The following is a 12191-nucleotide window of genomic DNA, read 5'->3' as shown; positions in this document are numbered from 1 at the left end:
AATATGTCTTATTTTTTTCTGACCAGCCTTAATGTGAAGGGGTGAAGTGTCTGGGAGGTTTACTAGGTTTCTTGCTTCAAGAGAGCTTTTTTCTATTGATTTGTTAATGCAATTTTTTTTTAAATTGGTGGAACTGTTTTGAGGCAGAGGAAGAACCATGTTTTTGTTTGTTTTTGTAAATCTCTGGATTCTTTTGTTTCTGTAGGACCTTTAATTTCCATTGCTGACTTCCTTCTTTCCCTTTATCACTAAGCCTTCAAAGAATGCCTCTCCTTTCCAGATTGCCTCCTTTCCCCCAGAAATTATATCATACCAAGAATTCCAAAACTTATCTTTCACCCTTTAAGCCATTTCCTTTGGATTACTCAGAAGCTGTGTTCTAAGACCTGTTCTAAGTGTGTTCCCATTAAGAATGGGATTCTTATGGGGGGTGATTTTATCTATGTTCTGCTAAGCTAGTCTCTCATTTACATTACACTTTTCCATGCATAAACTGCCCTTGGAATATTTGCAACATTTATTCCCCCATACACATGTCATTTGATGCATTACATTGTCTTCTAGTTAAGCTGTAAGAATTCATGGTGGATGGTTTTATTTACTCTCCATGTGGATCTGCATGCTTTTTTGATAATGTATAGGGATATTTAAGAAACTTCATCATCCTACAGGAATGAAAAAGTCTGTAATTGTATCCTTGGTTTCCTTTTGATTCAGTGGCTTTACAGAAGTTGCTCCCCCCTCATCCCCACATCTCTGTATATACATTTTTATTTATTGTCATGAGATATTTATTGTTTAAAAAAATAAATTGGCACATGGCTATTTGGCATCAGACTTATACATACACATAATTACATTATGTGTGATTAATATATCATTTATATCATGTGTATATAATGTAATTAGCTTTAGTGTTCATAATCTTTTTATACCATTATTTTCCCCATTTCTTAATTATTTATTTTCCTCAGTTAGTTAAAACATTTTAAAACAGGTTTCTCAGGCACAGTGAATAGGTTATTTATTTTACAAAGCTTTGTATATCTAAAAGATTGCTTTTCTGTTACCTTCACACCTGAATGACAACATTTTCTAACTCACATTCTTGGGTCACAAGATTTTCTATTGCTTTATGATTTTCTGGTGCTCAATGTCAAAGAACTTTAAGGTTCATCTGGTTCTTTTCTTTTGTAAATATCTTCTTTTTTTGTTTTATATGTTTTTGTTATCTGTGGTTTAAATATCAATGTTATATACTCACTTTATAAAATTAATTTAGATTTCCTTTTTATTCTATCTTGGTGAACATTTTAAACAACATTAAAGTTATATTTGCCTTAGAGCATTAGTAGAATTTCCTTGTGGTGCCACATGAGAACTAGTGCATTTTAAAAAACTAGCTCTATAACATCTTCACATATTTCCTCTATAGTAATTGATCTGTTTATATTTTCTGTTATTTAGGTCAGTGTTGGGTATTCATGATTTCCTAGAAAAATCACGTGTTTTATTCTAAAATATATTCTCTTAAAACTAATAAAATAATCCTTTTAGTTATTAAATGTGTCCTATCTCCCAGTTTTCATGACTTAGTAACCTATGAATTTTTCTATTTTATTATTGCTATTTTCATTATTATTAGAGTCAGCTCTTGGATTTATTAGTGCTACCAATGTCTGATTTTGATCTTATTAATTCCTAGTTATTTAATTAGGTTTAGTTTTTTTGTTCTTTGTTTTTTTGGTGGATTTTTGGCAATTCCTTTTTCTAATCTATTCATTAGATTCTTAATTTTTACATTTTCTGGGCATACAAACTCTATATTCTGTTCTGGATTATTTCTTTATATTTGCTTGAGATTCAGATCTATAGTTGAATGATTTAAATGCTCATTGTCACACCTTCAGCATTTGTATTTGTTTGGCTAAAGTTTCCTTATGTATTCAAGCATTTGTAACTCTGGTTCAAGGGATCTCAGACCTAGCATATTCCAAATGACGTGTCATTTACCCTTACGTTTTAATAAAAGATTAGGTAGGTATGAAATCCTTGGATTAAACTTTCTTTCCTTGAGAATTTTATAGCAACATTTACAGTTGTTAAAAGTTGCTGTGAAAAAGTCTGAAATTAATATTTTTTCTCATAAAAATGATTAGCTTTAAATTCAGTCTCCTTTTACCTTCGAAGGTGATAATTTTACCAGAATATATTTCTTAGTGTTGATAAGTGAGTAAGCACTGTTTCCATGACAAAGTGTGCCCTTACAAGCTAAACATGAATGGTTTTATTAAAAAATTGGCAAAATTATGAATATTTTTGTTATTTATTTATTTTTAAAATTATAGATTCAAGGGTTACATGTGCAAGTTTTTTACATGGGTATATTGCAGAATGTGGGGGTTTGGGCTTCTGATTAACCCATCATCAAAGTAGTGAGCATAGTATCCAATAGGTAGTTTTTCAAACCTCACCCTCCTCCTCCTCTCCCCATTTTTGGGTCCTCAGTGTCTCTTGTTTTCATCTTTATGTACATTGCACCCATTGTTTAACTCTTACTTGTAAGTGAGAGCATACGGTATTTGATTTTATTTTTGCGTTAATTCACTTAGGATAATGGCCACTAGCTACATCTGTGTTGTTGGAAAGAACATGATTTGATTCTTTTTTATGGCTGTGTAAAATTCCATGGTGTATATGTACTAAATTTTAAAAATCCAGTCCACCATTGATAGACATCTTGATTGATCCCATGTCTTCGCTATTGGGAATAGCAATATTCTCCCTTAATTTCATTGTTTGCCCAAAAGTCATTCAGGAAAGAGTATTTTGATTTCCACGAGCTTGTGTGGTTTTGAGAGTTTCTCTTGGTATTGGTTTCTGATTTTATTCCACTGTGGTCTGAGAAGATGATTGATATGGTTTCAATTTTTTCAATTCATTGAGACTTGCTTTAGACTATGTGGTCAATTTTAAAGAATGTTTCATGCACAGATGAGAAAAATGTATATTCTGTGGCTGTTAAGGGGCATATTCTGTAGATGTCTACTAGATCCATTGGGTCAAGAGTCCAATTTAAGTCCAGAGATTTTCAGTTTTCTGCCTCAATGATCTGTCTAGTGCTGTTAATGGTGTGTTGAAGTCCCCCCACTATTCTTGTATGGCTTTCTATCTCTTTTCTTAGGTCTAGTAGTATTTCTTTCATGGATCTGGGTGCTCCAATGTTGGATGCATATATATATGTATATGATATTTAAATCTTCTGGTTGATTTAAACCCTTTATCATTATATTATGCCTTTCTTTTTTTGTCGTCGTTGTTGTTTTTTACTATTATTGGTTTAAAGTCTGTTTTATCTGATAGAAGAATAGCAGCCCCTGCTTTTTTTGTTGTTTTCCATTTGCATGCTAGATCTTTCTCTATCCCTTTATTTTGAGTTTGTAGGTGTCATAACATTTGAGATGGGTCTGTTGAAGGCAGCAGAAGGTTGGGTCTTTTTTTTTTTTTATCCAATTTGTCTCTTTAGTTCTTTTAAGTTGAGCATTTAGGCTGTTTACATTCAAAGTTAATATTGATATGTAAGGTTTTGTTCCTGTCCTACTGTTGTTAGTTAGTTGTTTTGTAGTCTCTGTTGCGTAATTATTTTATAAGATCCTTGAGCTAATACATGTGCTTTCATGGTAGCAAGTATTGTTCTCTTGTTTCCATGTTTAGAACTCCTTTGAGCATTTCATATAGAAGAGGTTTGGTGGCAATGAAGTCTCTTAGTGTTTGCTTGTCTGAACACAGTTTATTTTTCCATTTTTGAAACTTAATTTGGCAGGATATAAAAATATTGGCTGGCATTCCTTTTTCTTAAAGAAGCCTGAAAGTAAGTTCCCAGTCTCTCTGGCTTGTAAGGTTTCTGCTGAGAAGTCTGCTGTTAGTCTGATGGAATTTTCTTTTTAGGCAACTTGGCACTTTTCTCTAGCTGCCTTTAAGATTTTTTGTTTCGCATTGACTTTGGGTAGTCTGATGACTATTTGCCTTAGGGTTGGTCATGTTGTGTAATATCTTGCAGGTGTTCTCTGAGTTTCTTGTATCAGGATATTGACCTCTTTTGCAAGATTAGGAAAATATTCCTGAATTATTCCCTCAAATATGTTTTCCAAGTTGCTTACTTTTTCTTCTGTTCAGGAGTGCCAGTAAGTCATAGGCTTTATTGCTTTGTGTCATCTCATATTTCTCAAAGGCTTTATTTGTTCTGTAAAATCCTTTTTTCTTTATCTTTGTCTGACTAGGTAAATTCAAAAGACCAATCTTTAGACTGAAATTCTTTCTTCTGCTTCATCTAGCCTATTCTTAAAGCTTCCAACAGTATTTTGAAATTCTATTTGTGAAATTTTCAATTCCAGAAGTTCTATTATTTTTTCTTAATATTACTGTCTCGTCTTTCATATCCTGAATAATTTTTCTGGTTTCTTTGTATTGGGTTTCAACTTTCTCTCAGATCTCATTGAGTTTCCTTGCAATCCATATTTTGAATTATTTATATGTTATTTCAGACTTTTCAGTTTGGTTAGGATCCACTTCTAGAGAACTAGTGCAATACTTTGAAGATGTTAAGTCACTCTGACTTTTTGTATTGCTGGTGTTCTTGTGCTGATTCCTTCTCATCTGAGGGAGCTGTCACTTCATATTTTTGAATTTGTTATTGTTTGGATGAGACTTTATTATTTTTACATTCTTTTCTCTCGCAAGTGTATAACTATTGTGTATGTTGTCTATGATTGTTTGGCTTTATTTCTGGGTGTTTTCTGGGAACCAAGGCTCTGTATGGGTTCCTTGGTTGTGGATAATTTCTGTTTGGTGGCTTTCTCAGATGGTGTTTGTTGTAGCAATGTATTGGACATAAGAGCCAACACACTATCTCCTGTGGGACTTAGGATACAGGGGTCTCAGGAAGCTTATCTTGTGGGTTAGCACTGAAGTCCTTCTGGCACTAGGATTTTTATTGGGTGATGTAGTTCATTATGCAGACTAGTAGACAGTGCTTAAGAGTAACAACTTTGCCCTCAGGCAGGCTAATGTTGAGTGGAAACACCTGCCTTATTAGGGGACCTGGAGTGGAGGGATCATGTTGGGTTGCACTGAGGTCTTGGAAAAGGGGTGTGGCATGTACCAGCATCTCACCCTGAGCTGACAGGAATGTTGTCTGATTCCCTATCACACCCCTGTTGCATGGCTCATGACTTCAGTTCATAAAGACTTTGTCCTTTGGTTTCATGGTGCAGTACCATTGTGGATTGCAAATACGACCCTCTGATGTTTACCACCAAAATGGGCTCATGGTAGAACCTCTTACTCTAGTCCAGAGAAGACAACTCTATACCTTTTCTGTCTTCTGTTGCCAGATTCTGCTGCTCTGTGTAGGGAGGGAGAGTTGGGCCCCACTCTTATTTTAAACCCAAGTGGCATGGACTCACTTTCACTAGGGGTGTAGCCACTGGGAAAAACATAAAAAATGCTTTCTCTGAGTGCAAACATGCTGACCCTCAGCACGAAGAACCACTGCTGCATTCACAACAGTGCTGTGAGGGTGGGAGATGACTCCATCTTCCATGTCCCTTCCTAAACATAGATACTGGCCCCTTCAGCAATTGGTGTTGGCCATTTCTTTTGTCCCAAAGGGGAATTTAGTGGTATGTGCCTGCCTTCCCTTAGGGGAGACCCACTCTGAGGGTTAGATCTCCAGGTAACTGAGGACCCACCAGTCCTCTATGCTTGCCAATATCGGAGTGGGCTGTGGAGTATGTTTGCAGGGCATCTGGTGGTGTGCTGACTCAAAGGCAGAGAATCCCTGGCAGGGCAGCAGCCCACATCAGATGTACAGCCAGAATGGTTCCCACCATCTCAGTTTGGCTCTGAGGAGAGTGTGTGTACATCTTCATAGGTTGGCTACCTGGTTCTCTGTCTCCAGAAATTTCCCAAATTACCACTGATAGCAATGTCCTGGGCCATGAGGACAGAGGGTCTCCATAGCAGTTTGGCAGTAAGCAGATTGTCAGAAGGGTAAGGGGAGCAGGGAGCACTCCATCGACCCTTTCTGTGGAAGTCTTAGTTCCTTTGGGATCAATCTCTACCAGACTCTTGCCGATTTCCATTTTTGCACCCTAGTTTCTTCCTGAGGGCACTCCAACAGATCTTGGTTCTCTTCCCTCAATTTTCTGTTTTTTTGTTTTGTTTTGTTTTGTTTTTGTTTTTGTTTTTGAGACAGAGTCTTGCTGTCTCCCAGGCTGGAGTGCAGTGTGCAGTCTTGGCTCACTACCTGCTGGGTTCAAGCTGTTCTTCTGCCTCAGCCTCCCAAGTAGCTGGGATTACAGGTATGCACCACCATGCCTGGCTAATTTTTGTATTTTTAGTAGAGACAGGGTTTCCACCATGTTGACCAGGCTGGTCTCAAACTCCTGACCTCAAATGATTCACCTGCCTCAGCCTCCCAAAGTCTGGGATTACAGGTGTGGGCCCCCATGCCCGCCCTTTTTCCTCAATATTCTTTGGAACTTGGACATTCACCAGTAACTTTGATCTTTCTGAGGATAACTGACATCCAATGTCCCTAGTCAGCCATCTTGAAAAAAGTCAAAACTACAAAAATTTTAAAATATTTTTTGTCCTATTATTTTAGATCTTTTTTTGGGGTATGGTGGTGGGGAAAGAGGGCACAGAAGAAGACATCAATTATATTTATGTTGGGTTTTCTTTGCCTGATGTCCATATAATGTTCTAACACTTTTCTTTTTTATAAAAAATTTTTTATTTTACTTAAAGTTCCGGAATACATGTGCAGGACGTGCGGGGTTGTTACATAGGTATACGTGTGCCATGGTGGTTTTCTGCACCTATTGACTTGTCCTCTAAGTTCCCTCCCCTCATTCCCCACCCTTACGACAGGCCCTGGTGTGTGTTGTTCCCCTCCCTGTGTCCATGTATTCTCATTGTTCAACTCCCACTTATGAGCGAGAACATGTGGTGTTTGGTTTTCTGTTCCTGTGTTAGTCTGCTGAGGATGATGGCTTCCAGCTTCATCCATGTCCCTGCAAAGGACTTGATCTCATTCCTTTTTATGGCTGCATAGTATTCCATGGTGTATATGTACCACATTTTCTTTATCCAGTCTTTCATTGATGAGCATTTGGGTTAGTACCATGACTTTGCTATTGTAAATAGTGCTGCAATAAACATATGTGTGCATGTGTCTTTATAGTAGAATGATTTATATTCCTTTGGGTATATACCCAGTCATGGGATTGCTGGATCAAATGGTATTTCTAGTTCTAGATCCTTGAGGAATCACCATACTGTCTTCCACAATGGTTGAACTAATTTATATTCCCACCAACAGTGTAAATGACACTCTTCATTTTATTTGTTTTTATTTTATTTTGCTTCTTTCCTCAAGCCTATCATTTGCATCCTTTACTGTGTTTTCCACAGTTTCCAATTTCTGCTTCTAATTTGTCCTTTATTTCTGTTATAGTTTAAGTTAGTTTTTGTGACTTCTTTTTTATCTTCCCTCTTATTTTAGAGAGAATTTTTAAAAGGTAATTACGGTTCTGATTATTTTAGTCTTTATTTTTATGAAAATTCACTTGCCTACAATATTATGTGCTCCATCAAAAATTTTTAGAATGAGTATATTTTATCTGTCAGTAATTTCTATATTTCTTTCCTTTGTTTATTTGTAGTACCTTTGTCATAGTTCTGTGTTAGTTCTTTTGATTTTATTACAATTCATATTTGAGTGAAGTTAGCACTTCTTAGACTTGGGATTCACTTTGAAGCTTCCTATGGGTTAAGAATAAATACTATGTTTTAAGCTTGTGGAAATTCTCCTTATGACCCAGAAGTGCATATGTGTGTGTGTGTGTGTGTGTGTGTGAGAGAGAGAGAGACTTCTTTTTGCCTTTACTTTTCCTAACACACTGAATTAACCTGGCAGTGTGACTCACAATATGCAAAATCTTTTATTCCCTGCCTTACTGACAAATATCTTTCAGCAAACATGGCATCTCTGTGTTATTTCTTACCTACTCTTGATTTACCTGTTGTTTGAGATATTGTAGCAAAATGAGTCTAGAGAAGTGATTGCTACCACGCAATATTCTTATTCTCATTAATTCAAACCAGGGCTCATTAGTTAGGAGTCTGCTTATTTTGGAAATCTGTGCTCTGACAGGTTTGTCTGATATTTATAGACATGAGCATATGTTCTACATTTCTTTCATGCGTCTGCTGGACTTTATTCAGTAGCTCTTTCTCAGAAATTTTGGTAAGTTATAGTTGTTTCTTAGTTTTGTTGAAAATGGAGATAGTACTCTTATTGCTTATTTTCTTTGAGTTTTTTTGTGATATCTAAGAATGGAAAGGAGAAACCACGATCTTTTACTGACATTTTGAAACTGGGAGTACTCTCCTTTCACAATATTTTGAAGAGTCAAAGCAAAGACAAAATAAATCTAAAACAAATGAGAACAAAATTTTCATCAGTTTATTGTAGAAAATCATATTAAGAGTTTTTTCCTTGTAAATCTTCACAGTACTCTCTGTATTGCTGCATTTTTTTAATGGGCCTAATGTTGGCCTTTCTTCTGGTTACTGACAGGGTACATTTTAATCAACTAAATTTTAGAATTTGCATCACAAAGGATTGATGCTGTGTTCTAGGTCTCCACCATCTACTTCTGGGGGTCTGAAAAATTATCTTTCTTAAACAAACTTTAAGTTTGGTTTCTGTCCTTGTTAGAATGCAGGTGTTTAGTGCAAGTTTTCTGGATCTTTTCTTGCTCCGTCAGCTTCTATCACTAAACAAAAGGGTATGATGCAGTTTACAATTTTTTAAACAGTGGAATTACATGAAATACTATCGCTTTCTACTTGTGCTTCTAACAGTCTTCTTGTCTCTGCCTAGGTTTGGAGGATTAAATATGATATGTTTCAGTGAGTCTCTTCTCATTCCTATATACTTTCTTCTGTGCCACCTTCTGGGAATTACCATTTTGAAATGATGATAATAAAAACAGCATGATAGGAATAAATGTGGAGAGGGTAAAACCTTGGCTCTATTTGGTTCCTCTGGAGTTGGAGAATGGGTGCTTGTTTTTCTAGTCAGTACATCTTCACTGTTTCAGAGTTAGGCACTTACAGAGAAGGTGAATAAAAACTTTTTCCCCAACTTTACTGGGTCCATCTGGCCTGTTCTGGTTCAGAGATTAGAGCATGTGTTGTGCAGTTCAAGAATGTACTTCTTGATTTTATCCACACGGCTGATGCAATTAGTTGAAATTCCACCCAGATTTGGCATATGGTCTTCTGTTATCTTGAATTTACAGTAATGTTGCCAGCTTAAAAAAAAAGCTTTTATATTTTAATGAATATTTTAATAGGAAGTTGGGAGAGCTGCCATAAGCATTTTAAGCTTGCCTCCATATTAACTTCCGTATTCATACAATGAAGCCACCCGTTAAATGCCTGCGAGCAGGGCTTCAGGTATATATATATATATATATATATATATATATACACTCTCCGGGGCTCTTTACTAAGTGCCCAATAAGCACATTTTCCTCTAGAACTAATAAAAGTTAAGCTGTTCTAGGTTTTTACTCTAATATACTAATTATGAACTTTATATTAACCTAGCTCTGGATAGTATGAGTACATGAAAGTGATAAAACTAATGTGTAAAAATATATATTTCAACATTTTTGTTAACTTTACAAATATTACTCTACTTGAAGTTTATCTTTTTAAAGAAAAAAAAACTCGACGTAAATAAATGTGGCTTTAAAAAGACTTAGAAGTTGTACTCTTGTTAACTATGAATAAAGTTTCCTTTGGTTCGATTTGCCAAATTGCTCACAACACATAGTGAAACATTCAGCTTTGTCACATTAGTAAATAACCAATTAGTTATAAAAATTTCCACTATTGTCAAGAGACACACAGGAGTTAAAGGAGCCTGCATATCATCCAGTTTACTCCAGGAATTATTTACTTTACTTATCAGTCTTCACTACTATATTCATCAGTATCTTAGTATTTACTTCACTTATCAACAGCAGTATCTATCTATTGCCTAATGACAATTAGTACTATAGGGTCTATTTTTTTCCTTTTGTTTTTGTTGACATGTGATAATTGTACACATGTATGGGATACAGGGGGACATTTTGATACATGTGTTAATCTGTTATGATCAAACCAGGGTAATAGGCATATCCATCACCTCAAATATTTATCATTTCTTTGTGTTATGAGCACTCAAAATCTGTTCTGCAGCACTGTAGGATAAATATATTGTATAGGGTCTATTTTAGACTGGTACATTCTGCAACACCATCAAGATCCCATGCCTGTGAAACTAGATTGTAAGTACTCCTTCACTTATATCATACCTATCTTAAGGCAAAGGTTATCTTTTTATTTCCTCCCGTTACAATGACTACTGGGCACAAAGCGTGCCATAAGTCTCAATCTAGAAGTTTGCTTTAGTGGATGAAATGTGAAATTTACAGTTAGAAGACCTGAATTTGAGTTTCAAGCTCTGCCATTTATGAGCTGTATGACTTTGGGCATGTTGTTCTCTCCCTCTCTCTCTCTCTTTCTCTTATTTCAGAAAGGTATGTGAATGAGTAAATTTATTTGAATAAGCTTGGTAAACTATAAATATGCTATAAAGCGGTAAGCTGCATGGACTGTGTGTAGTGTTTCTTCAGATAGATGGCATTCAATTATGACCAGAGCCAGATCAACTGGGCAATTGACTAGACTGCTAAAATGTCACATAAAATGTTAAGAGATGAAGAAAATGTATTTATCAGAACTCCTGGATAAAGAGAGATGGGAAGTGAGTCTGCATGTGTTTTTAAGCAGCATTTTGATAAGCCACTTCGGATGGAGGAATAGACCCTGAAAGGATATGCTCAACTATCAACAGATGGTACCTAAAATGCTGTCTAAGGAAGATCAAGCAGGTTAACTCCAGCCTTCTGTTTTTCCGAGGTGAAGACAGAATCTGGAACTGCCAATGGGGCCTTCTTTTCCTTTCCTTCCTTCAACACACCTGAGATCTCTCTATAAATAAATACTGAACTGTGATTTAGAAAAATATCAACTTAATGTGCTTACTACATCAATAGCCTCTCTGGGACAAGCACAGGATGTGATCTGGTCATCATCACAATGATATTTAAATTTTGCAGTGACATGGGAGTTGCAGTAAATAAGAGCTAAGTGTCTTCGGTGCTAAGTTCTTGAACATCTTCATCTCCTGGCATTACTCGTTCTGACTTAGATCTCTGTGGTTCAGCTTCTAACTTACTGATCAAAATCTGTCAGATTTCTTGTAAACTTATAGCCCTTGAAATATCCAATGGTGGCTTCCTGCTTTATTTAGTATTAAAGAAGTTTCTCATCACCTCTCCATGCTAGAGTCAAATGTCTATATTTGTGGGTCCGCTCAGCACCTAGGAACTAAATTAGCCATCTTCTGTCTTTCAGGGATTGGTTGCATGAAATCCTGATTATTTTGCCTTATGAGCCGCCCTTGGTATGTGTAGGTAAGAAGTATAGACCACAGTTGATGTGGTTTGAATGTTCGTCTCCTCCAAATCTCATGTTGAAATGTGACTGCCAATGCTGAAGGTGAGGCCTACTAGGAGGTATTGTATCTTGGGAGCAGATCCCTCATAAATGGCTTAGCACATTCCCCTTGGTGATCAGTGAGTTCTCGCTCTGTTAGTTCACACAAAACCTGGTTGTTTAAAAGAGTCTGGGACCTCCCCACCATCCCCTGCCTTGCCCCTGCCAATCCCTCCCTCTTGTTCCATCTCTTACCACGTGACATGTCTACTTCTTCTTTGCTTCACCTTCTGCACCTTCTGCCATGAGTTAAAGCTCCCTGAGGCCTCACCAGAAACCGAGCAAATGCTGGCACCATACTTCCTGTACAGCCTGCAGAACCATAAGCCAGTTAAATGTCTTTTCTTTATAAACTACCCAGCCTCAGGTATTTCTTTATAGCAATGCAGGAACAGACTAACACGACAATAAACGCCACTGCTTGGTCTAAAGATTGCTTTTTTAAAATACTAAAGTTCAAGAGATAATTTATAAAAGCTGACAATATTATGTTAGTTTCCCTGAAAATT

At 36.4% G+C, this 12191-nt stretch overlaps 1 long non-coding RNA gene across 2 annotated transcripts in view; it reads left to right on the top strand.

Moving 5' to 3' along the window:
• The window catches only part of LOC103881791, an 87557-nt gene that overhangs the window by 54935 nt on the left and 20431 nt on the right, over nt 1-12191 (top strand). Inside the window, exon 3 of one of the 2 annotated variants that reach the window (XR_004182049.1) lies at nt 11542-11600. This is a non-coding gene — a long non-coding RNA (uncharacterized LOC103881791). Of the gene's footprint in view, nt 1-11541; nt 11686-12191 lie in introns of both variants that reach the window. The other variant, XR_004182048.1, reaches the window with a different exon arrangement.

This window comes from Papio anubis, chromosome 2 (assembly GCF_008728515.1).
Source record: "Papio anubis isolate 15944 chromosome 2, Panubis1.0, whole genome shotgun sequence".
In the NCBI taxonomy this organism is placed as follows: Eukaryota; Metazoa; Chordata; class Mammalia; order Primates; family Cercopithecidae; genus Papio; species Papio anubis.
Note: the sequence above shows the minus strand (reverse complement) of the source record. Positions and strands in the feature narration are given on the sequence as shown.